At 43.4% G+C, this 27,480-nt stretch overlaps 1 protein-coding gene across 4 annotated transcripts in view; it reads right to left on the bottom strand.

Annotated features, from left to right (window-relative positions):
• TSPAN4 (tetraspanin 4) overlaps window positions 1-27,480 on the bottom strand; it is a 2,988,612-nt gene that overhangs the window by 1,199,828 nt on the left and 1,761,304 nt on the right. The window lies entirely within an intron of this gene.

Below are 27,480 nucleotides of genomic sequence, written 5' to 3' on the forward strand. Positions count from 1 at the left end.
CCTTTCTGCAGTTCATGAGTTTCTCTACAGTTCCTAATACTTGCATACGGCTCATTCTTTCCCTTATAGACTGTTTCCCACTCGTGCAGTTGTTACTCATTGCCCCTGCAATTATTGCATTCAGCTCTAAATGTTCTCGTTGAACATTCCTGCTATTTTACTAATTTTATTGTCTTGGGCCGCTCCTGGCCCTCTCTGCGCAACAGTCTTCCGTCACACTGCTGCCTTTCTTGTGTGTTCACAGTTCGTGGTGTCCTAAGAACGCACTCACCTTTGCTAAGTGCGCACCCTATTGCACCTGTGTCTTTGTAATGTCTCGCCCGAGGCCTGGAAACAGCCAAGCCAAGCCAAGCCTCTGTTCTACGAAGGCGGATTGTGCCACGTCATGATCACCCTCACCCTCACTCACCCTCAACCCCTCACCCTCACTCACCCTCAACCCCTCACCCTCAAACCTTCACCCTCACCCTCAAACCTTCACCCTCAACCCCTCAAACCTTCACCCTCAACCCCTCACTCACCCTCACTCTCACTCAGCCTCAACTACTCCCCCTCAACCTCACTCACCCTCAACCCCTCACCCTAACTCACCCTCACTCACCCTCAACACCTCACTCGCCCTCACCCTCACTCACCCTCAACACCTCACCCTCAACCTCAACCCCTCACCCTCACTCACCCTCACCCTCACTCACCCTCACCCTCACTCACCCTCACCCTCACTCACCCTCAACCCCTCACCCTCACTCACCCTCAACCCCTCACCCTCACTCACCCTCACCCAGTGCAATAGGTCTCAGACCATTTCAGTTAGAGCTTTTAGAAATGTTTATGGCTTTTTTTATTTGTAATTCTTTAGCATTGGCTACAGGAAACAAAAATGCTAAACATTTACAAAAAAAAACATAAACAATTCTAAAAGCACTAACTCTAATGGTGCGAGACCTATTGCATTTCCAATGCTTGTTAACGTAGTATGCGATTTTACCCGTTTTTGAATTAATTGTTTCGTAGTCCCATTTCTACCAACTGCCACTTATGTATGTGATAAATTGTCAATGTAGGCACTGCTATCAATTGTCTGTAAAAGTTTTTTATGTTTGTAAACGCTTTTGTTTCCTTATGTCTCTGTACTCCTGCTTTTATGGCTATATTAGCCGAAATAAAGTTGAACTGAATAGTAAACTAATCCCCAGCCCATAAGACAGGGTTACTAACAGCAATGTCAGGTAGAGCTTTATAAATCTAAAATGCCTCCACATGACTACTGAAATAAAGAACAGCAGAAGGTGCCCAACAGCATAATAGAAACACAAACAGTTATAAATCTCAACTTGGTTTGAACTATCCTTCCAAGAGGTACTTTAAATATGTTTTGGATTTTTAATCATTTAGTTTTCAAACATCAACATATCAGTTTCTCAAACACCATGTATTTGTATCACATATACACTTTCCATATTCGATTAAGACACTCGAATGAAACCTTTTTCTTTTTCTGAAAAAGAATCGCCTCAAAATTCAGTTTTAATGCATGTCTCATAATGTCAGCTTGTGATGTCCTTACAACAAATACATCACATTGACAGAGATTCTACTCCACCATCTCCAGTGTCACCATCCTATGTTAGAAGTGCCCATCATAATATCAAAGAAGTGTCCACCATTATGTCATAGCCACAAGTGTGCCATGACTGCACGCCATATTGCTAAGAACTACCACATCATGTCAGGCATGGACAATATTATTCCAGGGATGACCGCAATTATGTTATAAATGTCACGATGTCATAATATGACCAAGTGTACTCACAATAACTCAGGTACAGCTCCCATTTTACAATGATTACTCCAAGGATGCCCAACATATGTCAATATTTACTATTATTATCTCAATGCCAACATTGTCAGGAATACTTATAATTGTGCCAGGGATAAACCCCTTAATTTAGGAGAAATATACACATTTGTTGTTCGTTGACTCTAGCAATTACTTCCAGTATGAGACAATGGCCTTCAAGGCTGGATACAACACCGGCCACATGCATAGTAACACTCGTTTGCATACGTATGCACATTTAACTAATTACACACACATTCATGCACACATCGCTCCCACCGTCTGAAACAAACAGCCATTACCTCTATATTCTCCAAACACTCTCTGCTCTCCTTGCAGACAGAGAGCTGCTAATGGACAGTTATCGTATTCTTCCACTCTGTCTCTAGGAGTTCCACACTCTGTCTCTAGGAGTTCCACACTCTTTCTCTAGGAGTTCCACACTCTTTCTCTAGGAGTTCCACACTGCTCACCTGGCAAGGAGTTCCCGTTTCCTGTGTTACTTTCTGCTCAGCAGAAGAAGCGCGACAACCGCAGGCCTCTCTCCCCGGTCTTCACCTACGAATATGTGATCTTACAACGAATTCCGTTGCAACGCATGCCTTTACCACGCATGCGTTACAACGGAATGCTTTTTCTTCGCATACGCTTTTCCTCTAATCCTTCGTGGTGACGTCGTACGTCGTTAAGAGGAAACGGAAGATTCTTTCGGTTTCCTCTTAAAGGACGCCGTTTTCCTGCACAACTCGACGTTTTTTTAAGGTGAGTTTCTTTTTTTGGGGGGGAGACCCCCCAATCCCCCCTTTTCTTGTTACCCTTTACCACACATACCTTTACTACGTACCTCGTAGTAATGGTATGCGTGGTAAAGGCTTTCGTGGTAACCACGCATGCGTTGTAATGCATGCGTGGTTAACGTTTCCGTGGAAACGGCCGCGTTGTAGTGGCTGTTTCCCTCACCTACAAACGAGGTGGGGCATGGGGGTGAGTGTCTCGGCCTGGAAGCCCTCTCGTCTGCGCGAGGGTATTCATCAGCCTCTCTGCTGCACCTTGTGACTGACGAGCAGTGAGTGAGATGCCACTACGTACTGTCTGCGCGCGTTTCGTCCCATCACGCAAGTCACAAGAAATTACAGCACTGGTGCGTGACATGATTGTTCAGTGATGGCACTGAACATGCGACACAGCTGATATCATCGGTGATGTCACATGCAAACACATCTGGAGTTTGCGTTATGTTGCTATTGGAGATGGGACTTGCAATGCGATCTGCCCTGTCAGCGGTGATTTCCTGTATCATGTTATTTAGTCTGTGATGGCACGGAAGTTGTGACTGGTGATGTGACATGTGAAGCCAGCAGTGATGTGTTCAATGCTGCCATTGGTGAAGGGACATGCATTACAATCAGTGTTGTCAGTAGTGACTTCCTGTATGATGGAATTTGGTCAGTGATGGCAAAGATGGCCTCATTGGTGATGCCACATGTACAGCCATCTGTGACATGTTCCTTGATGCCATTGGAAACTGGATATCTAAGGGTATCAGTCCTGTCAACATTGCTGTCCTGCATAATGTAATTAAATGTGTATTGTGTGCTGGGGATGCACAGCTATCCTTATGGAGGTTTTTGAGTTGACCTTGAAACCTTACGTCTTCATTGCAGTTCTTGCACTGTATGACCTTGAGGTGTTTGCTTTCATGCATTCTGAGACTTGTGAACATCTACCCTTTAACTGAAATGTGTTTCAGAGACCACCATTCTCATAATTCCAGTAGTAGTGTCATACTCCTGACTTACTCTTGAACTTGAATGAGAGGTCATGTAAAAGCATAATCAAAAGCATGTAGCAGCAAAATCTAAATTAAAATCATCAAAGAATAAAAAGAAATCAAAATTGGCCCCCTATTTTTGAAGCCTTTGAGTTGTTCTTGCATCATGCCAGGCAACACAGGACGATGCAAAGGCTTCAGTGATATTTACAAAGCCACGCAAGGCCTGATTTGTGTGGCTTTGCGTAACGTTGTAAAGAAATGCAACGCAAGGCAGCTGCTTGTGCTACGTTACATTACATTTCAATTTGGGAGGCGTTTCATGGGTGGAGTATGGGCATTTGCATGCATCCACCGATGCCTTTTGGCACATTCACAGATTTACAAAGAATTGTACATCTGGGAATATGTCGAAATCCCGCTCCTTCTCTAGTGAGACATATCTTTATTTCCTCATTCCACGTGTGTAGATACAAACAGGAAAATGCCTCTTAGGGTTGTTTTTGTGCAGGAATGTGTCTCTTCCTGCACAAATACAACCATTTTTAGCTAGTGGATCTAGAAATCAATAGTGGTAAAAACATCAAAGTGCCACCGTTTTAAAGGGGTCCTTTTTCTTTTTTCTTTTTTCTGTATTTACATGTGTTGTCTTAAGTAACAAAATCTTTGTATCTATGATGTGCAATATAATATGAATGTACTTATATACTGTATAGTTTTATATTGTCCACTGATACTTTGCTGATTAACTTTTATTTTTCAGGGAAAGTTCCTTTGAAATTTTAAATGTGTGTATTTTTTATTGAAAACTATTGCTTTATTTTAATAAAAATCTAGATTGTTAACAAATATTTTTCTTTGTGGGAATCATTATATAAACCTTTTCCCTTCTAACGGTGATCTATAGCAACCGGTAACCCAGGTGCTGTGGAGGAACCGTACGGGTATAGATACCACGGGCTAACTAACACACCCCAGGGATTTCTCTTTGACTTTTTGTCCTTTGTGCCCTGATCCCTGGTGACAGTGGGGTAACCTCTCTTTTGAAATCTGCTAAGTACGGCCTTGTGCTGGAGAGTTTAGGTTTTTCATGGTGACTATTTCAGTTTTTCCTATCCAAATAAAACCCAATAGTCTCTATCCAATCATAAAATGGATACACTAAGGACCTTCGGCTTTAGTGAAGAACAATTAAATAAAATATTAAGCTCCAATTTTATTTATTTATTTGTGTATTTTGTAAAGCGCAACAGCTGCCCCAATGGGGCGTCCCGGCGCTGATAAATCATGGAACTTAGAGGCTAGGCACCAATGGGGCATTATATGGGGAAGAGATGTGTTTTCAGGGACTTTCGGAATGCTAATTCAGTTTGACAGGCTCGTAATGCAACCGGGAGGTTATTCCAACACCGAGTGGCACAGACCTCGAATGTTTTCCCTCCGGCGCGAGTACGTTTAAATCTAGGGGTTTCCAGCAGAAGTAGGGAATTTGAGCGTAATGTCCTGGTGTTGACATACGGTCTCAGAGTGCTTTTCAGATGGGCCGAGCCTTTGCCCTTGGAGGCCCGGAAAGCCAGGGTCATGGCCTTAAAAATACATCTCTTGGAAATGGGGAGCCAGTGGAGTTTACGGAGGTGTGGGGAGATGTGATGTCTGGCAGGAATTCTCTCCACCAGCCGAGCAGCAGCATTCTGGACAGTCTGTAACTTGTGACATAGGCCTGCTGTGATGCCAAGATATAGTGCGTTGGCGTAGTCCAGGTGAGATATTATCAGGGCTTGTACCACAGTCTTACGGCAGTCCATCGGCAGGTAGTTGATGAGCCGTCTAATTGTCTTGATCTTAGCAAAACAGGATGCTGCTACTGTTTGAACCTGGGCGTTGAAACTGAGATGATTATCCCAGCGCACTCCCAGGTTTCTCACCGAGTCTTTAGGCGTGGGGGCATGGCTGAGATCATCCGGCCACCATAAATTAGAATCAAGAGGGGATGATGAGTTAAAAAACAAAATCTCTGTCTTTCCAGCGTTGAGTCGGAGGGAATTGGAGTCCATCCAGCTAGAGATGTCTCTTAGACAGTTTTTCAATGGGTCGAAGGCAGAGGCAGTGGGGGTATCAAAGGTGAAGAGTAACTGAATGTCGTCAGCGTAGGAGGTGGATTTAATCCCAGTTTGCGCAATCAGTTTAGCCAAGGGGGAAAAGTAAACATTGAACAAGAGCGGGCTCAGGGAGGAGCCCTGTGGAACTCCCCATTTAAGTGGTCTAGCGGTGGAGGTGTAGGGAGGGGTGTATACCTGCTGAGTACGGTCACCCAGGTAGGAAGAGAGCCATCTCAACACTGTACCGCCAATACCCAGGTCTCCCAGCCTTCTCAGCAGGATCTTATGAGAGACGGTGTCAAATGCTGCTGAGAGATCCAGCAGCACTAACACCGCCCTCGACCCTCGATCCAGCGTCCATCTCACCGAGTCAGCCATTTCAACAAGGCCCGACTCCGTGCTGTGGCCCGATCGAAAGCCGTGCTGAGAGTCGTGCAGGAGCCCATGGGATTCAATATAGTTGGCAAGCTGGGCGTGCACCAGTTTTTCCAGGATCTTAGCTGGGGCAGGCAGGAGAGAGATGGGCCTGTAGTTACTAGGGTTATCTGGGTCAAGATCAGGTTTCTTAAGGATGGGGACTAGGGACGCATGCTTCCATTTTGCGGGAAAAATGCCCGTTCTATAGAGGCGGTAACAACATCACAGTTATTCCTAATGGGGGGGAAAAGTGGAACCAGCTTATTAACCTAAAAAAGAAAATCATCAGAACTGAGTTACATGCTGACTTTATGACTCAGTATGTTAGAGCAGGTAAAATACCAATAGGGTTGCAAATCCGGAATGAACCCGGCCTGTTTGTAGATAATCAAAAATTTCTGGAAACATGGACATTTATTTGTAACCGATGTAGCAGAGATCTCATGCTACTCATCATCGAAACCGCACAGGCCACTGTCCTAATAGAAATAAAAGAAATGGAGGAATTAGAAAAAGCACTCTTGGAGAACAATGTAGTCGAGGATGTCAAGAAGAGACTTGAGGAAATAAATAAGGATATGAGAGGATATTGCGAATACTTAACCAACCGTAAAACGCAAAAATTGAGGAAAGACATTGCTAAATTTAGCCAAGAAGTAGTCTATCCCTTTCTACAGAAAGACTATTACATTGAAAAACCTGATAATTTCAGGAATGAAAACACCAAACCCAGATTCCAAACTAGATTCCAACCCAGAAGACCTAGACACGTACACTTTTCAGGTACATCTGAGAGCAGCCTAGAGGAGGAGGAACACTGCAGAGAAGATGAGGAATATGCAGGTCCCAATAGAGATTATGAAACTCCTTTTTTAGACCAACGCCCACAGAGAGGTCGGGGGAACTTCCGTGGCAGAGGGAGGGGACAATACTCCAAGAGACCTGTTCAGAGAGAACAGGAGCAAGACTACCAACAGAACCCGGCCCCTCAGGAATACAAGCGGACCAGGAACAAAATATACTGGAGATAGAAATAACACCTATAATTAATCTATCCCAGAGAACCCTCACCAATATAGAAAAACAGGTGTTGGGTATGGGTTTTAACTTTGTCCCAACGGCAGGTATAAATAGGTTCCAATTAGAGAAGGACCTCAGAGCGTTCTTTCGGAAAATTAGATTGCGCAGATTCTTTGAAAATAGACCTATTAGAGAGACACCAACTGACTCGGGTTTGCGAGCTAAGTCAACATTCACCCCCAGCCTAGGTATGGTGGATAAAAATCTTGAAATCTTCGAATCCATGGTAAAACTAGAGGTAGGCATTTTACTGGAAAAGAAACATTACCAAGAGCAAAATGTTAACAAGGAACAGAGGGAAGCCATCAACTCCTTGTCCGCTGACACGAGTATCACAATAAAGCCTGCGGACAAGGGGGGAGGAGTCGTGGTGTTCGACACTAGTGACTATGAACGCAGAGTAGGGTGCCTTCTAGCAAACGAAGAACACTACAACAGGGTCCATCAATCGAGATTATACAAACTTAAAAAAGATGTGGAAACTCTGCTCCAAACCACTTTAGAAGAAGGTGGTATCACTGAGGACGAATGGAAATTTTTAAACAATCCTAATCCAAAAACCCCCGCTATGTATGGACTACCAAAAGTCCACAAGAGTCTTAACGATCCACCGCTAAGACCAATAGTAGCTTCAATAGACTCGCTACTGGAACCACTGAGTCAGTATGCGGACAGATTCTTAAAACCTCTAGTTGAAAAACAGAAGTCTTACATCCGCGACACTGCGGATATGATATCCAAGATTGAAGGGACTCAATTCGATGAAGAAAATGAATATATGGTGACTCTCGACGTAGAGTCACTATATACTAATATACCCCAACAAGACACAATTACAGCAGTTAGCAGTCTTTTAGAAGATACGGAAATCATAGGAGGAAACAAACAATTTATTGTTGAGTGTGTTTCCATGGTACTCCTCAACAACATCTTCCTCTTTAAGAAAGACTTGTATATTCAGAAGAAAGGGACCAGTATGGGCGCTACCTGCGCGCCGAGCTTAGCCTGTATATATGTCAGCTTGTTTGAAAACAAGCATATATACAATGAAGTGAGCCCATTTTTTGAGAATATCCGAAACTGGGCTCGCTTCATTGATGACATATTTTTTATCTGGCTGGGTAATACAGAGTCACTAGAAGAATTCCTGGCATGGCTGAATTTGGGAGATCCAAACCTCAAATTTACAGCCGTATACAGTAAAACAAAGGTAAATTTCCTGGATATTTGCATTAAAAGTGAGGACAAACAACTTAAAGTAGAGCTCTATAAAAAGGAATCAGACCGTAACACCATCTTACACTACCGTAGTTACCACCCCAAGAGTCAAAAAGACTCAATACCGTTTGGCGAATTTCTTCGCCTGAGAAGAAATTGTACAGATCTGGCAGACTTTCATAAGCACGCTGGAGATATGAAAAAGAAGTTCAGGGAACGTGGATATCCCAGGAAACTAGTTGAACATTCTTTTAAGCGGGCTCGCTACTATAACAGGGAAAGTCTACTAACCAAAAAAGAGAAAAAGAACGTACAAGACAAAATAGTGATGGTCAGTCAACATTCCTCCATAACCAACCAAGTAAAAAATATAATCAATCACAACTGGAAGATTCTCAACAACGGACCTGACACCAGTGTCTTAGAACGCCCGTTGTTTGCGTATAGAAAAAACAAAAACCTACGATCTAACCTAGTACATACGTACAGGGACGATGTGGTAGAAAATCAGACAACGCTCACCGGCACCAGAGCAGTGGGAAACAACAAATGTGGCAAGTGCAGCGTGTGTGACCACTGTGTAATTACAAAGAAAGTGGAACACAACGGCGCAACTCATGATATAACCACATTAAACAACTGCCGAACAAAAAACGCAATATACATGATCCTGTGCCCATGTGAACAAGCCTATATTGGGGAAACAGGCAGGGAGGTAAGAGTAAGGATCGGTGAACACAAATCTGCGATCAGAAATAATAAAGAAAATGCCCCCCTTGTAATGCACTGGAAAGAAAAAGGCCACAATGAAAAAGATCTCAGGTGGATCATTATAGAACGGATAAAGGAACTAACTAGGCTAGGTGATAGTACCACTAGACGTAAACAGCAAGAACAGTGGTACATGATAAAGTTTAATACCATTAAAAAAGGCCTCAATTCGAGGGAAGAATGGGAAGCCCTTATCTGAAGTGAATAATGAGATCTCTTCCACATAAGACCGAGATGAAACTAGACTAATGGAATAGCAAAGACAGGGCACAGATTAAGAAAAACATCGCGTAGATAGTCTGGCTACCTGCCACTAGTCACTAGGCAATTGCAGTAACCCCGGCTGCGACCAAACAACCCAAAATACAGTGTCTCAGAAATATATATAAAGATAAAACTTTGCGTGAGACACCTTAGTGAGCCTCCAATATGCATCTGGCAACTGGAGTAATCCAGTGGCGATGAGAATAAACCATCACGCGGTATGCCACAATAACAAATCCCCCGGCATGGCCAATTAATATTGTGTACCACGTATTCACCACATCACTGGTCAACATCCAATTAGGGACAATGACAAGTGCCATCTGTAGAAGAGTGAACGCCCGGCTTAAATAAACAAACAAGTAAATAAACAAATAGTTAAAGTACTCAATATAAATCGCTTTAAATATATCACCTAGGATAGCAGTAATTAAAATAAGGACAGCTTAACCCAGCACAATAAAAACGAGAGTCCGGAAAGGGAAATACATACAAAATCTCGTCAAAACAAAGAGAGTCCTGAATTCGATATATTAAAATAAGATGCAGACCAAAATATAGGAATTCAGTACATCAATTCCAAGAATGTAGAGATATAAAACACTCAACACATCAGGTACGGAGCGATAATATTCACCACTCTAAGATGGCGAATCCGCACACATAGACCACGCCCCCTCTACGAGCAAAACAATCAGCTGTAAGCCATTTACCGACATCAGCTGAGTATAAATAGCCGTGCGCGTAACACACACGCCAGAGTGCAGAACCAAACGAGGCAGAAGCGCGGCGCCACGATTTTAAAGGTAAGAACTAGGGACCCGGAGGAACTTTGATTGTTAAGGGGGTAGAAGGGATTCCAGCAGCGCGGGCAAAGGGCGCCTCCTAGATACTAAATTGAGAGGCATAGCACCCATCTAATCTTAGCAAAAATAGTACGTTTACAGGCAGCAGACCAAGGGTGTTAAGATAACTTATTTTAACTATGGCAAAATGTAAGTAGGAGGGGTGCCTTTCCTCCCGGGTGACAAAGATAAGGGTGCACCGGGGCAAGTTGAAGATGTCCATGGCTCAGATGCGCCTCAGAATAATCTCTGAGCACCAACCCACATAAGCTAAAGGAGGGTATGTACTAAAAGGTACAAGCAGCAAACCCCGCTATTACATAAAACTACGGTTTAGAACCTTGAAAGGTTTAAATAAATAAATAACGAACCTAGTGGTAGAGACTTGGTCAAATCACCAATTGTATGCTCTTTTTTGACCCCACCAGAACATATCCAGTTCCGGCGAGGCCCCTAATATATGCCCGTTTGAAGCGAGTTTTAATAGCGTTGCAGGTAAGAACGAATGCAAACTAACCACATAAAGTTGTTAAAAATACTTGCAATAGAAAGGAATAGAAACATACAACTTCTTTCCAATTAGATATCGTGTTTTAAAATAAACTGAACGTAAGAAAAAGACCAGACTAATCGGAAGACTAAGGAATATCACCACTAGAAGCCTTAAAGAAAACATAGAGGTAATGAGTGAGCATAAACTTATAACCTAAAGGGTAGAACAACCATTAAGCCCACGTTTAAATATCTGCCATGCATATATCTTTCTTCAGGCGAAAACAGCCAGTGACCTCATAGTGATTGTCCAGGAATGACGCAATTGGCGCCCAATACCCACCTTTTAAGAAACTGAGTGAAATCCTTTCGCCTATGTTTAGGTGAGATTGTTGGTACTGTTTATTATATGTATACATCTGTTACTCCCAACTCTCTATTCCAGAGTCCCTTCAAATAATGATTTCCACATATGAACAATGTTTGAAGGACACGAAATGTTACATAGATTTTCTAGAGGCAAAATAAGATTAATGGAATTGTCAATTGTACATCACTGTTATACTAATGAATTGACGAGCTCCCAACTTCAAGGGCAACTGCAGATAGCACTCGTATCTAGAGTAAAATTGGAGATGCTCAGAGAACCGGTTATCGGGGTTAGTAACTATGAAAATATCATGAGTGTCAGTAAGACATAAGAGATAATGACTATAGAACACATGAATATGTACCCAAGGAAAAAAGGTTCTGATACGATATTATTTTGCCCCTTATACAGGGAAAGTGAAGTCTTTCTTGTACGGAAAACCCCTACTAAGAAGTCCTGAGGAAGGTGCCACATTACCAAGTGCAAAGCACCGAAACGCGTCGACGCATTTCTATATAGAAGAATCCATTTCTAGCTCAAACACACTGGATGTACATGTATTACTGTTGCATGTGTGTTATAATGTACATGTCATTTTTAGCTAGTGGATCTAGAAATCAATAGTGGTAAAAACATCAAAGTGCCACCGTTTTAAAGGGGTCCTTTTTCTTTTTTCTTTTTTCTGTATTTACATGTGTTGTCTTAAGTAACAAAATCTTTGTATCTATGATGTGCAATATAATATGAATGTACTTATATACTGTATAGTTTTATATTGTCCACTGATATTTTGCTGATTAACTTTTATTTTTCAGGGAAAGTTCCTTTGAAATTTTAAATGTGTGTATTTTTTATTGAAAACTATTGCTTTATTTTAATAAAAATCTAGATTGTTAACAAATATTTTTCTTTGTGGGAATCATTATATAAACCTTTTCCCTTCTAACGGTGATCTATAGCAACCGGTAACCCAGGTGCTGTGGAGGAACCGTACGGGTATAGATACCACGGGCTAACTAACACACCCCAGGGATTTCTCTTTGACTTTTTGACAAATACAACCCTGCCTGTAACACAGGTACCCTTGCACTATGGTATAAGGGTGCCTTCCTTGGCACAAGGCTGCACACAGTGTACCATCACAAGAAGAGAGCAGATATGCTCCATCTCAGTGTAGGCTCCTCTATAGGGGCGTTTGGGCGCCGCCCCCCTGCTTTCTCGCAGTGTGAGAAGGCAGAAACATAAATGGTAATAACTACCATTTGTTTCTGCCTTCTCGCACGGCGAGAAAGCAGAAGTTCCTGGTTGGGGTTGGGTGGTCCTGCTCGAGGGCAGGGTGGAGTGGCTTGCCCACTGTTGTTCATACTGACTGTTTGGGCCGCCCAAACAGTCAGTATGAACAACAGTGGGCAAGCCACTCCCCCCTGCCCTCGAGCAACACCACCCACTCTCCCTGTTCTCTATGTATGCTGCAACATACATAGAGAAAATGACCCGGGTGGGGCGCGGCCTCACCAATCACAACGCTGCGGTGGAGGGGAGGGAGGCTGCCTGCAACCTTCCTGATGACGAGCACCCTAGGAATTCGAAACGCAGGACGGCGGGAGTCGGGAGTCTCGGGACTTAAGCAAAAGCGGGAAGGTAAGTTTTACTTTTATTTTATTTATCCCGCCTCCCCCCATCCCCTTCGCGGTGCGATGACCCCATATCCACCCCCCTGCCCGCCCGTAATGCCGGCCGCAACTGGTCCTGTCTACTATTTGCTGGTGTCTTTAGGTTTTATGAAGCCCTGGGCAGGGCATATGGTTCCCAGTTCAGAACATCATCACATGTGTTACTTATCTTTAGCTTATCAAAGCCCTTGTGATTGGTGAGTTGAGGTTACGAGGGATGGAAGCTGGGCATGAGGCAGAGAGAGACGACATTCTACAATGTGGAGGTAGAGAGAGACGAAGTGGAGAAAGGTGAGGTAACAGGTTGAAAGAGAAGAAACAGACAAAAGACATCAGGACATAAAAGTAACTTGAAGGGAGGTAGACAGTAATGTATGGAGAGAGAGATGAAAGAACCAGCATTGATTGTGGAACAGAAAGAGAGGTCAGTACTAGAAAGGTAGAGAGTGGAGATTTGGGGACAGGTACCGAGATGTAGAGAAGGGGGTAGGTAGAGAAAGGTGGAGATAGAGAAAGTAACAGAGGAGAGAGAGGTCAACATAGAGAGGGAAGAAAGCGAGAGAGGGCCATAAACAGAAAGAGAGAGAGAGAAAGAAAAATACAGAGAGAGAGAGAAAGATAAAGTGAGAGAGAAAAAGAAAGAGAAAGAGAAATATGGAGAGAGAGAAACAAAGAGAAACAGGCAGAGAGAGACAGAGAGAAAAGGAGAGCGAAAGAGATACAGACAACAGAGAGAGAAAGTGAGATACATTGAGACAAACAGAACACCGGAGAGAGAGAAAGAAAGATACAGAGAGACAGAGAGAGACAGACAGGTAGAGAGTTCTGACCATGGATTCCCCCCCTCCCCTCCCAATCCCAGGCACTGGGCAGTTCCCTCTTGGTCCACGCTTTGCAGCTCCTCCACTGTGTCTTGCCGTACGGTTCATGGCTGCAGAATTTTTGGCCCATACGAGTGCATAGCCCAACTCAATATTGGAATTTGAAATAATTTACTCTAGGAATCTGTTGTGTTTTGTGTACTGATTTCCGTTGTCCAAAGAGTTGCGCATCCAAGACGGATTATTGCATGGCTTCTGCTGATTGTGAATGACAATGTATGGATTTCTCTCTAAGCAAGAAGTATTCCATCGTTCAGGAGCTTCTGGTTATCCCCACAACACTACTTACCAAGCTTTGCTCTAGTAGTTCTTGTCTGATGACATTCCTCTTCCTATGGCGCTACATAATTAACCCATAGTTATCATTGTATTTTATTCGCGTCTCCTGTGCATTGTCGACTCTTTCTATACTTATGCTTCACTTGATCCAAATCTGTGCCAGTGGTTGCATGTGGTAAGCACCGACTCTCATTTGCGCAGTGGGGATTATTTCTTGTCATCAGTTTAGTCCAGAAAAAGAGAGAAGGGGAGAATAGGGAGAATGAAGAATATGGAAAAACAGTGATCAAGGGAGTACGCATGAGCGAAAAAGAGCCTAAAAGAGTGAGATAAATAGACAAGCAGTGTGTGTTGATGAAAGAAATTCTTAACTGCCTAGACATACGTTCCTTCTTGCTTCTCACTTGGCGCTTCTACCTGGTACTTTTCACTCACGGGTGTATGTAGAGGAACAGGCGATATATAAAGTTTGACCTTTCACCTCATCCTCTTTCTTTAGTCCTTTCCCTTGTGGCTGGACCGCCTCTCTCCTACCTACAAATCTCTGCTTTATAGAGGCTTTTAATAAGTCAGATATGCTATTTGTCATGAAAAATGAAAACAGACGCTTGTTCCCCACAGTGCAGTATTTATGCCCTACCACTTTCAAATGTCACCAGCCGCCACTGCTCCATCTAGAAATATCTTTGCAGGTTCTAAAGAATGTGTTGCAAAGATAGACCATAACCAGTTCCTGTACTCGCTACTTAAATGTGGACAAGAGCTGAACGAAAGTTGTAGTGACTACGTCCCATATTGACAAGCCTAATGCTGTTCCCAAATGCGGATCATGAGCCTTGAACCTCGATGATAGGAATCAACGTGAGACGTAGCCAAATGTTTGTTCGTCGTACACTTGTGGTGAGACTACTCTGGTTTTGGGAGATTCAGGCAGGATCCTATACATACCATGTGTGCTACTTCTTTCGAGTAGTCCATACATTTTGATAATAATTTGTTTGGTCACTGAGCCTTCAAATGCAGAGTAAGGAAGCCCTGAGATCTACAAGGATTGGGACTGCATGGATTTAAGTCAATTTAATAAGAATTCATCCCTATCATGCTGCTGTATCAAGCAAGGGGTGTGCAGCCTGTGGGCAATCACCCCCTAAATGACATATTCCACTATCTCTTCCCTAGCACTTCTGAGACGATGACACCATTTGAAACAGGGGGGCTGTTACCATCAACATTTACTGACCTGGGTCACACTCCAGTCTCACCTGAGCTTTGCTAGTTCATGAAAGCGAACACACACTTCTGTCGGTTTTACACTGCAAGAGATCCAAGCAGGTTCCAACCTGTAAGCCAGGGTGGAATGCACCTTTGCTCTTGTAGCTTCGCGAAGGGGGGCAGATGAAGGACTGTGCATTCTGCTGAGAGGGCGAGAGATAAAGAGCAACATTTCTTCTTCACTGAGGCCGACAGGACACAGAGTGAGCCTCGATCACTGAGCCAGCTGCCCAGCTAAATAAATGCAGAAGTGCCCAGAATCGTTTGCTTTCCCTAAGGCCACATGAAACGAGGCTTAAGACCTTTCTCAGAGAATTTGATCTTCACTTTAGTGGCTGTTACAAGCAAACTGTTTGCAGCATTATATGAGTCCATCTGTTTTAAGGATCTTACGAAACTGACACGAGTCTAGTCAACAACGGTCAGATTGACCGCGTACCACAGTACCATACCTGTATTTTATGTTTCCAATGAATGTATTGCTAGATTGCTGTACTCACGTTTTTATTGAGTTGTGTACAGTTTTAAAAATATTGTAAGGCTGTTAGCTGAAACAATAAATAAATAAATTGTTAAATAAACTGTGGAATTCATTAAGTAGTGAAATGTATGAATATAGCTTTCCCTATACACCATGAAAGCGTTTGGACCATTGGGAACATATGGGACATATAGACATGTATGTGCGTGCATCTCATCACACAGCGGCTATGCACATATGTCTGTATGTAGCATATAGACATAGATGGTACTTATCTTGCCATATCGTAAGATGTTATTAGACGCACAGGGTGTATCTCTACCAAGTAGAAAGGTATGGGCGTGTCGGTACACAGTGGCAGGCTATTAGAGACATGGAGTGCAAATGTGTCATATAGACTTGTATGGGTGTGTCTATACCCAGTGACTGGTTATAAGGCACTTATGATGCATCTGTAACAAATGTATAACATTACAATGCATACATTTACAAAGCATGCCTTTACAACAAAGTTTTTACATCGCAACATCCTTTACACTGCATACATTTACATCGCATGCCATTACATTGCATTTTCAGAAACTACCTTTACAACGCATTCCATTACATCACATTATACCTTTACAACGCATACCATTACTATGCATACCATTACATCGCATTTAAGGTAAGTGTTGGATAGTAAAGGAGTAATAATTACTATTCTAACTCCAGTGAGTGCAACAGTAGCGTAAGTGTTGGAAAGTGTGTGGGGTAAAAATTACTATTCTACCTCCTGTGAGTGTAACAGTAAGGTAAGTGTTGGATAGTGTAAGGGTACTACTATGCTTTGTAATGGTATGCAAAGTAATGACTTGCGATGTAATGCCTGCGTTGTAGTGACATGTGTTGTAATGACATGCGTTGTAGTAACATGCAATGTAATGGCTGCATTGTAATGACATGCGATGTAAAGGATGTTGCAATGTAATGACTGCTATGTAAAGGTAGTGCGATGTAATGACTGCGTTGTAAAGGTTGTTTCCCATCTTGAACATATAGACATAGATGGTGCTTATCTTGGTACACAGTAAGGGGTGTGCGTCTTTGTACACAGAAACAGGCTCTTAGATACACAGGGTGTAGGAGCATGATATGTTTTCTCAATCATTCTCTAAATACATGGTCCAAAATGTGGTTTTCTAGTTCCCCTGGCACTAAGAACTTAGTCAATCTGCCAACCCGAGACAGAAAACCTGTTGGACTGCGACCAACTCACAACCAATTGACCAATATTTGAGTGAGACGTGTTTTAAGTAATGATCAATCCTATGAAAAAAATCACAGGACTAGTTAATAGAACTCAACCCCCTCTTTATTTAAGGAAGAACTCTCCCACGAACATGTGGAAACAATGGATGCATTTCAGAGATGTCTTTTTTAAATTAAAAATCCCTCCTAGTGTTTAGGATGTGGATTGTTGCTATAATAAAGATAAACCAAATGGTAGCTTTAAGAAGGTTAGCTGCAATGTTTACTAAAAGTGTAAACAACAAAACAGTCCAACATATCTGCTGTATTACTTCTTAGCAATCTCACCCTCATTCTTCTATTCACTAAGCTAACCTTAGACTTAAAAGGAAAGCCTAATTTGAGTTTCAGAGATGATGCACACCTGCATACCTGTTCGAACAATAAGGATTTATGTTCAATAAAATAACTGAGCCTGCTATTCTACTCCTGTGCTTGCAGCTTGTCTGACAAGCACAGCAAGTGAAGACTCAATCAGTTCCCGTTAGCCTTCAGGCAAAGTGGGTGATGCAATAGTACGTGGCCTGTTTTGTTTGTATTCAGGGCCGGTTTCAGCAGTGGTGGCACCCAGTGTGACAACCATTGTTGGCACCTCCTCCCCCCAAAGACCTGCTTCTTCACAGATTCCCTCACTGCCACCCTCCAACAGTGCCCCTCATCTCTCCATAGCACCTCTCTCACATGTATTTCATTTTTTTTCTAGCGCTACACATACCAGTGTAGGGTGCCAGAGAAGTCTATATCACACACTAATTATGCAGAGACAATGAATCATACGTGTGGAAATCAGTGTACAGGAAATGTTACATAAGACAGAGTGGACTTCAGGGTGTAGGAGTCACACGTCATCCATACGGTTATGCGTTGTAGTTTAAGAGTGCTTTGTCTGCAGAAGCACAAGCTCAGGATTTAAAAGTATCCCACTGGTTGGAGTTGGTTTTACTAATACGAATATATTAATACCCAAACAAACCCTTTTTAGCAACATTAGGATTATTAGAGACTGGAAACATCATAGCGTTCTAACCTATACCGTGCAGTTTTCATGCAGATCTTTCATTCCAGTTCATAGCTCACTGTGCTACATTAGGATTCCTTTCAGGCTATGAGGCACATTGGCTGCAGCTTTAACATATAGAAACGTACATATGTCAGTACACAGTGATAGGCTGTGAGACACGCGGGGAGTATCTTTGACACATAAACAACAAGCATGGATAGCTCTCGCTGTACACAGTGACAGCCTCTGAGGCACATGGGGGGGGGGGGGGCATCAATAACACAGAAATGTATGGGCGCGCCTCGGCACACTGAAAGGTTGAGTGAGGCTAGGGGTGCATCATATATACAAATATGCCGTAGTTCTGTACACGGTGTGGAGCTATGAGACACGTGCTGCGTCTATAACATATACAAATGTATGGCGGTCTCTGTACACGCGGTACATCTGTAGCACAGAGACATGCACTGGCGTGTAGGTGTCTGTATACACTGAAAGGCAATGAAAGGTACGGGCTACGAAATACATTAAAGTACGGGTGTTACTGTTCACAGTGAGAAATGTTGTGGCACTTGGGACTCATCTGCAACAAACAGTGGCGTAACGAAACTTGAGGGGCCCCCCTGCAAAGTACATGGAGGGGGCCCCCCACGCTCTGGACCCAATCAGGACAGGGCCGGACTGAGAACCAAAACCGGCCCTGGCAAAGCCTGATTCAGGAGCTCTCAGGGCGGGGCCAGCCACTCCTGCACAGTGCCGGAGGGGGCCCTCTGGAGCTTAAAGAGCTCATATTTTCAAGGACAGGAATTTCCTGTCCTTGTAAATATGGAGCAGTGGCATACGCTACCAGTACGTCACAAAAAGTGACGTACTGGTGGCGCAGGGGGCTTGTAAATCTGCCCCGCTGTTCTCAGCCTCCCGCAAATTTTACAGCCACCCACTTCTTCCTCTGAGTCCCCAAGAAAATCAAAAGGCTGTGTGAATTATGTGCAATCTCTGCTGTCAGTGGCAAAATTTCAGCTGTGCAGCATTAACCATGTTATTTATTTATTTGTGGAGTTTTATAAAGCGTGAACATGACTCTTCAGGGTATCAGAGCGCTGTGCAGCTAACAGTCAAGTCATACATACTACAAAATACAAGATGGAAAATGCAAGGAGCAGTGCAAATACAAAAATATATACAATATACTAAAACGGCGTGTTAAATCGGAGGAGTCCACATGAAAATGCTCCCGCAGATGTGACTAAAAAGATAATTAGTGAAGCAATCTATGCATCACAGTGCTGAAAGGCTCCGAAGGCCCAATTGTGTTATGCAGTCCCCTTTTGGCACCGACAAAGAAAATGTGTTGTCAAATGTTGCAAATGTTGTCAAATAACCAACAGTTTTAAGAGCAGAGAGGAGTGTGTGTGCGTGAGTTTTTATCCCTGTGGGCTGGTAAAAATTATTGGTGAAATCCTGCAGCCACCTCACCATACCCGACTGAAAGCACCTGTACCCAACTATTCACTAGACTAGAGAATACATTTATTTGGGGGTGGGGGTTGTAGCGCCCCAAACATACACCTCTGATTGACTTGTTTCGTGGGAGGACGTCACAGGACTGTGAATGTCTTTGTTGCAGTTCCAGGTGTGTTACTGTCTCTACTGTTACGTGGCACAGGATGTCAAAAATATGTATGTCTTACCTTTTCCCTGTTAAATGCAAACTCTTCCCACCTAGTGGTGTGGGAGGCAGCGAGGGGGTATTAGGGTGCCGAGTGGGGTGTTGGCATCAATGTTACATCACAAAAGTCATAGGGAATGTGAAAATTCTAAGTGTCACACAAAGAACGCAAAGGTGTTCACCAGGACAGTGTTAAGGGTGTAGTACTTAGCTGGTGGTGCTTATTTAGCACAACTCTGGCGGAGCTATATTACTAAAGCAAGAGTCATTTACAGAGTACATATTTACCATTTAAATGGCCATTACATTTGGTCTGAGACCGTTTTTTATTGTTAAAAAGAGAGTAAACTATGCATGCAAATTCTCCTCCAGGAAATAATGATGTCTTGATTTATTTTGTTCCTATTAACATCTTTATTTACATCATACTTTAGAATTAAGAAAAAAGATGTGTTTAATTTGTGCTTTCCGGACTGGTATTTAGATTTCATTGTGTGTCAGAAAAAAAAGACTTGTACTATATCCATGCAGGACGGCCACTAAGTTCAGTTTACAAAATCATCTCACTTTGCAGTTAGAGAAAGTAAACCCAAACTCCAAGTTAACATAATAAACAGCCACAGGGAAAAGCAATTGCCTGACTTTGACGTCAGTCTTTGAGGCACAGCAACTTTTACCAGATAAAAACAAGAGTTAAACTCGTGTTTATTTCCCATTCATCCTCTGAACTCTAGAATGGTTATTATGCGGGTGCTGCAGTAGCCCTTCTTCCAGTGCCTATGGTCACTGGCCTGGGGCTTCATAGTTAGCCGTTGGAGGGGGACGGTGGGTAAGGATGGTGTGGGCCTGCTCGGGTGAGTCTGGGCTAGTAACCGTGCCCCAGGTCAGTCATATGATCAGTAGGAGTCGCTGTAAAGAGGGTGAACTCCAGGTCGGAGCTATGCACAAACACACTGTGCCGTGTGCCTCGAAGCCTGCCAGTGCGATTCGTGGATGTATCAGACACACAGAGGTGGCCAGTACATATAAAGATTGGCATGTTCAACACTTGCACCGTTGGGGACACATGGAGCCGAGTGCACCCCACAAAATATGACACAATAACTCACTTTACTGCACAGCGCTTCTGCCGTCTCTAGGTGCTGTGGATAAAAGGTATTCTTATAACTCTATTACATGTGGGGAATTTATGGACTGCGGAGGGTAAAAGGCTGAGTCGTGCGGGCTCCCGAATGGTGATCAGCAGAGTGCAGGTTATAGATGACATCAGCGGCGAGCATTCATTGGATACACCCCCCCCACCCTCGGTCGCCCCACAATAGAGCCTTTGCTGATCACATACCTGCGGTTTTCGCTGACCCAGGAGACTACTGTGCTCGAGCCGACTAGTGACAGTATGGGCATGTGATGGGTGACAGAGCTGGGCGTCAGCGGGGGCTGAGTGTATCTGAGGAGGCGCCTCTCCCTGAGCATGGTCTGAGCAGGAATCGAAACTCAGAGTTTGATTCCTCGCTGGAGAGTCGGGCAATACAAGTGGCGCAGGCCGCAAAACAAAACTCGGACACCAGTTGTTAGGTAGAGAAATGGCTCTCTCGTATGCGCGCCACTCGCGTCACCGTCACATCCGCGAGGGCTTATCTTTATTAGCTTGGTCACGTGACCACCCCTTGGCGTTCCCACTACTGGTGGGGTCACAGGGGGGTTCGCCACATACAGTACAGACCCTTGGTCAACAATGGTATCACCCAGGGGGTTGCGCCTATTGCGTCATAGGGGCAACATTACAGTCACGTCGACCCACGTGCAGAAAACACACTTACAAGATGACCATATTGTATTGTATGTAGTGCTTACTACCCCTGGTCAAGTGTTGAGGTGCACTGCTCCAGACTCCAAGGGTAGGGTTTGGTGCAGTGTTGCTTGTGATTGGCACTACTCTTGTGAGCTCAGGCATTCATGACAGGGGCCCCTTCACACTCTCATCTGTAGGGGAGGAGGGGGGCCCCTTCAGTATGGGTAAGCCTGGGGGGCCCCCCACACCGCGGGGGCTGCGGGGGCCTTTGTTGCGCACCTGCTCTAATGACTCCACTCGGGCTATTGCTGGCACTTCATTTCCGGACCAGTTTTGACAGGTACAGTACGATTGATAGAGCGTGGCTTGCAAAGTGGCCAATAACCATGTGATTTTGCTAAATTGAAAGTGGAGACTCGCGGTCTTGTTGTAGGTACCTCAGGCTCTCACAGTGTGTGATTGTGTCTAAGCGTGTTGCCCTGCTGATACTTTGGCTGGAAGCCACTCCAAGGATATGGACTCAGTCATGCCCTCAAAATAGGTATGCTCTCTAAATGTCTTGCTCTGCTTCACCTCTAGAAACTACTTCCAAGGTGGTGGCGAGCTGCCAGTAGCTCTCGAGCTACCTGTTCGAGCGCTCCATTCACTCTGGTACCCCTGTCCATAATGCAAAGCTCTCCACTGATAATCTATTCACACATGTATGCAAATGTCTGCCACAATTTACTACATTCTCTAGGTGTTCATAATCTCCCATATACATGAGGCTGACAGGATATCTGTCACATTTATGAAGCAGAATCATAAGTGTCAAACTATAAATGAGGCACATTGTCAATACTGTATTCATAACTTTGCTGAAGGATCAGCTGTTACTGATGGATTATGCCCTGTTCTTTCATCAATTGTATGTGACTCATGGCCTTATTTACAGTTTGATAGGTGGGTTACTGCATCACAAATGCGATGGATATCCTGGATTACAAGTGTACTTGTAATAAGGTGGACTGAAATTACATCACCTTTGTGACAGGGTAAGCCATCCGCCAAACTGTGTAGCAGGTCTATATTTCCCCTATAACTAATGGTATAGATGTGGCACACTGTTTGAGATTGGATTGCAATTGTGGATACTTGGTAAAACTTAGCTTTACTTGAATTTAGTTCCTTAACAGATATAGTGTATGATTTTGAGTTTTGCACAAAAGTGACAGATAATCCATACAAATTATTATAAGTGACACTTGTAACACAGCAGACAGAATATCAATGACATTTGTGATGGAACGGCTGGTCTTACAAAATCATGCCCCTTATGATGTCTCATTAGGTGCCCTTTGTTAAGATTGGTATGACACAATGACTGATGTTTGGCCCTCTTTAATGTGTGTACCTTTTGCTATTGATCTCTAGTATGTAACTAATGCGTTCATATGTCTGCTTTCACCTTCCTCCAGAACAAGTGGGGGAGACACTGGCTAGACTTCAAGGACACACAGAAGAGCCACTGGGAGTTTGAAGGTGGAGCGACCAAGACAGAAGGACCCAGTGGCAATGAGGGTTATAAAGCCAATAGCACATGTCATGGCCAACCTGTCTGGGACCCCCCACGGTCCCAAAGTCCAAAATAAAAAGATTGGGCGTGTGCCTTGATAAGTCACTTAAATTCGACCAGCACGCAGTGGAAGTGTCAGGGGTCTGTCACAGCATTCTCAGAATGCTGGGGAAAAGCCTCCCACTCCTTCCCATGGGGGCAAGGAGAACTGTGGTCCAGGCCTTAGTCCTCTCGCTCCTAGACTATGGCAACTCACTGTGTCTAGGAGCACCTAAATCCACTTTAAGGAAGATTCAGGTGGCCCAGGACTGTACCGCCCGAATTCTGTCGGGTTCGCCCAGAACACAGTCAGCTATGCCCAGTTTGAAGACCCTACACTGGTTGCCAATAGAAGAGTGGATTACATTCAAAGCCCTATGTACTGCCCACAAGACCGTAATGGGTAAAGGCCCACGCATCAACCAGCCCCTTATCACTCCTTACCGTCCGAGGAAACTCCTCCGCTCTGCAAACTTAAATTTAGCTACCATCACGAAAATCCAAAGAATGCATAGCTAGGGTCGCTCCTTCTCCTACAATACAGCTAAACTGTGGAACACCCTTCCCCTGCATCTGCATTCAGAGACATCCCACCTCGCCATTCGGAAATGTCTCAAAACCTGGCTATTCCAGAACATCAACTGTTAGCTACTTCTCTGCGCCTGTTCTTTCTGCCGCTAGCGCTGGGAGGCCTTAGGGTAGCCATGCACTTAAGAAGTGTTAATAATAATAATAATAATAATAATAATAATTATAATAACTATGAGGCCACTGACACAGGCTAGCCCCTCTTGGTAGTGGCTGAAACAAAACGAGCCACAATATTTGTTCTTGTGATTGTCGCCACCACTGCCACCAGCCCCACTTTCACTCCTGTCCTCTGGTATAAAGACAGCACCTAGTCTGTAAATAGGCTGGGAGTCCCCTTCAACCCAGGCACCTCTCCCCTGCCCCATCCCACTAGCACTGGTGTCAGAGTAGGCACTGAAAGTTCTAAAGAATCTCTCTGTGAGGCAGACAGTATTATTGAATGCCGTCCTGGACAGCATTGTTGTATGCCGTCCTGGGTGTCAGTCCGCAACTCACACAAGTGACTATCATCCTGGATGACATGCGCTCTGCCCTGTCTGCCTTACAGAGAGGTTTTCTCTCTCTTACTGCCTCCGCTGACACCGATCATTCCAGCACACCTGCCCCTTTCCCACTTTCTACCCCTAGTCAAACCACTGACCCCATTCCACCCGATGCCCTCATTCAAAGCCCTGCCCCCATTCTACAGCCAAGTTCTTCTCCTTACCTAATCCGTCCACCTCCCTCCACCATTCCACCTGACCCCAAAACACCCCACACCTCAAAACATTCTAAAAGCCTCAACACTCCTAAAACCCAAAACCTCACTATTCCTGTCATCAACCCTCCACATAAGTCCCTAGGTCTGCCCCACCAAAACAACATACTAAAATTCACACCTCATCCCAAAATATAGGTGCCCATATAGCCTCCTGCATCTGGGTGATGAAGAGCCACATGTGGAGGACACTACTCTGATGTTGAGGCAAGATAAAAGCATGAAGCCAACTAAAGACTCTAATAGGACCTTATTTTTAATTACCTGATCCTGGACTGTAAAAAAAAAAAAAAAATTAAATACCCAGAGTAATATGTTTTCGTTGTCCCTTAATATTTATTATTTATAAAGGTGTATAATTCAAGCTTTTGTGTACTTGGAGATATCATTATTTTTGTTAAGTGTTACAATGTTTGCCAAATAGGATTGCATTTTCCAAGATTTTATTGGGGTTAACTATTTACTTCCACTTTCAGGTCTTGTGATTTCCTATGTGTTGTACTGTGGGAGGTTTTCTTCCTTTCCTTTCCAGCGCGTTAAAGGAAGTGGGAGCGTTCCTGTGAGGGCCTAGGGTGTGGAGCTTTCAGAGTGGTCATGTGTGTGTGACTACATTTAACTTCATTCTGATTGTGAGTAAATGTAGGAACACCTGCAGTTATTGTGGTTCACATACAATCACTCCATACCATATATTATGTATGCCTACGCTAAGGATACATACATGAGTGAAATGTCTTGCATGTGAGCATGAGTCCAGCCCTTCATATTATGTGCCAGATTTAAAGATGTAACTTGTCAGTGACTGGGTAGTGGGAATTTGTACTTGGGGTACCTGGTGGAATAATATGATTGTGAAATGTGGTAAGTGAGTAAAGTATGATGAATGTTAGGCTCAGAATAGTTGCGTGATTTACGTTAAACACTCAAATTGGAAGATATTCTTAGCATACATTTATTTGGTAAAACATTTGAAAAGTTCTAAAGTGTTAGCACTTTATTTTCGTTTAATAATGTAGATTTGTTAAAATTGCCTGTTGTCTTACTGACTTGAGGTGTGGGGGTAGTAAAATTGTGTTAGGTGAGAATTTAATATGGGTATGTAGAGTGAAAGATGGTACATTGATGCCAGATATGATTTGGTGTACATAACTGTATGTTTAGTGCCAGTGATAGTTAACATAGTGCATTAAAAAAGGGTAAAAATGTGTATTTACCTTCTCTATTGTTTTGCATTGTGCTGTTGTTACTCCAGCATTGCCAGATAGAGTACCAAGCCTTAGAGTAGCAGGGACATGTAGAAAGATGCAGATTTAGTGGTTGTTGTGGGCAGGGTTTGGCTATTTAAGCTCTTTGTCCTCCACCACAAGTGTAGAGAGTAAACTACCATGTTTCCATCACAGAAATTATACTTTAAATACAACCAACTGAGCAGTGGCTTTCTGCCGCTCCCTCCATCATGTTTAGGGTTAACAGAGTTTGGAAAATGCTGAAAACGGGTAAAGTACTTTTGTCCGTCAAACTCCCGTACCCTAAATCTGACAGGCGGACAACTTTGGTGGGTTTTGATGACCCGTCCAGATCCACAAAACTCTAAATCGGGCTGTCAGTTAAGTGTTAGATTATCAGAACGTTGTTATTTTCATGTCATTCCAGTGGCTTTCACTGCATTTGCTACATTACTAGATTGGTTTAAGGAATGCTAAGCACGTTAGATGAGCATTTTACTGACCACTGTAGTGCTTGCTGTGCCACTGGATCCAAGCTTTTCAAGCTATAACTCACTGACAAAGCCTTAAAGCACTATAAACTGTCTGATACTGCTTGTGTTAACTTCTGTAGGGGGCCTTAGACAGTTCAGAATGTACTGTTCCAATGAGGAGCCGGGTTCATACTGTTTTGCATAAGGCGGGCCTCTTTCTAGGTTGGCACAGTGGGTGAAAAAGGATGGGTTGGACTGCTTCTCCAAGTGATTGCCAGTGGTTTAGCTATTCACAAGCATTCCTACCATCACCTTCAATGCGTTGCTATATTGCCCTATGTGGCCAAGAGCAGACCCAGACGTGGGCCCTTTGTTTGTTGGGCCACAGGATTCAACCTACACCTTACTGACAAGGTCTAACATAGTCAAAACCTCTCTGGGGTTGCTTGTGTTCTCTTCTGGAGGGTGCCTCGCCTGGCAGTTTGTGATCTACTGTTCCCATGACAGCAAGATCAATTCAGATGTACCTAAGGAAAACCTCTGTCTAGAGTGGCACAGCCAGCAAAATGCAATGGGTTAGAATGCTACCCCAAGTGAGTGGCAGTGGTTTACACTATTTGCAAACATTTCTCTGATCACCTTTTGAATGTTAGTTTCACAGTGGTACATCAACATATAATGATTTACAATACATGGAATGTTGCAATCCCTGCATACTAATCTGTCTAATTGTCTTATTGCAGGGTAGCTGTATCACTAGGTGCATGTAATAACAATATAATGTAGCTGATAAACCGTTATGTTATAACATTTGAATAGTTTTGTTCAGCACCTGCTGCCAGAGCTAGAACAATGTGAAAGGAAGGTCAGGAAGCATAATTACAACAGCAGTTTAAACAATGAAAACAATAACTAGCTTTTCAGCTCTTATGAGCTTTTGTTCTGAAATGAAGAGCCATAAGTAGCAAACAGTCATTTATGATAAAGGGGTTCTTTTTTGCACAGCTGTAGTTCTTTTCAGGAAAGCAAAAATTATTTGCACGTTTCCACACATTATGAAGTACGGTTATGTTTTTTAAGTTACCTGCATAAATGTACGTATGTTTTCACAGCAAAATATTAACTGTATATTGAATATGTGCTTGATTTTGCAGTAGACCATAGTCATTCATATGAGGAAGCAGGAGACTACAGATTTAAGATTTGTGGTTTACAGACACTGGAGTAATCTAATTGAATAAAATACCCTCCCTCTTAAATTAAAACAATTATGAAAGACACCTCAGAGTTCAGCCTTCAGCCCCTTCTTCCATATGGTTACACAACACCTTGGTG

The sequence above is a fragment of the Lissotriton helveticus genome, chromosome 3_1 (assembly GCF_964261635.1).
Source record: "Lissotriton helveticus chromosome 3_1, aLisHel1.1, whole genome shotgun sequence".
Lineage (NCBI taxonomy): Eukaryota > Metazoa > Chordata > Amphibia > Caudata > Salamandridae > Lissotriton > Lissotriton helveticus.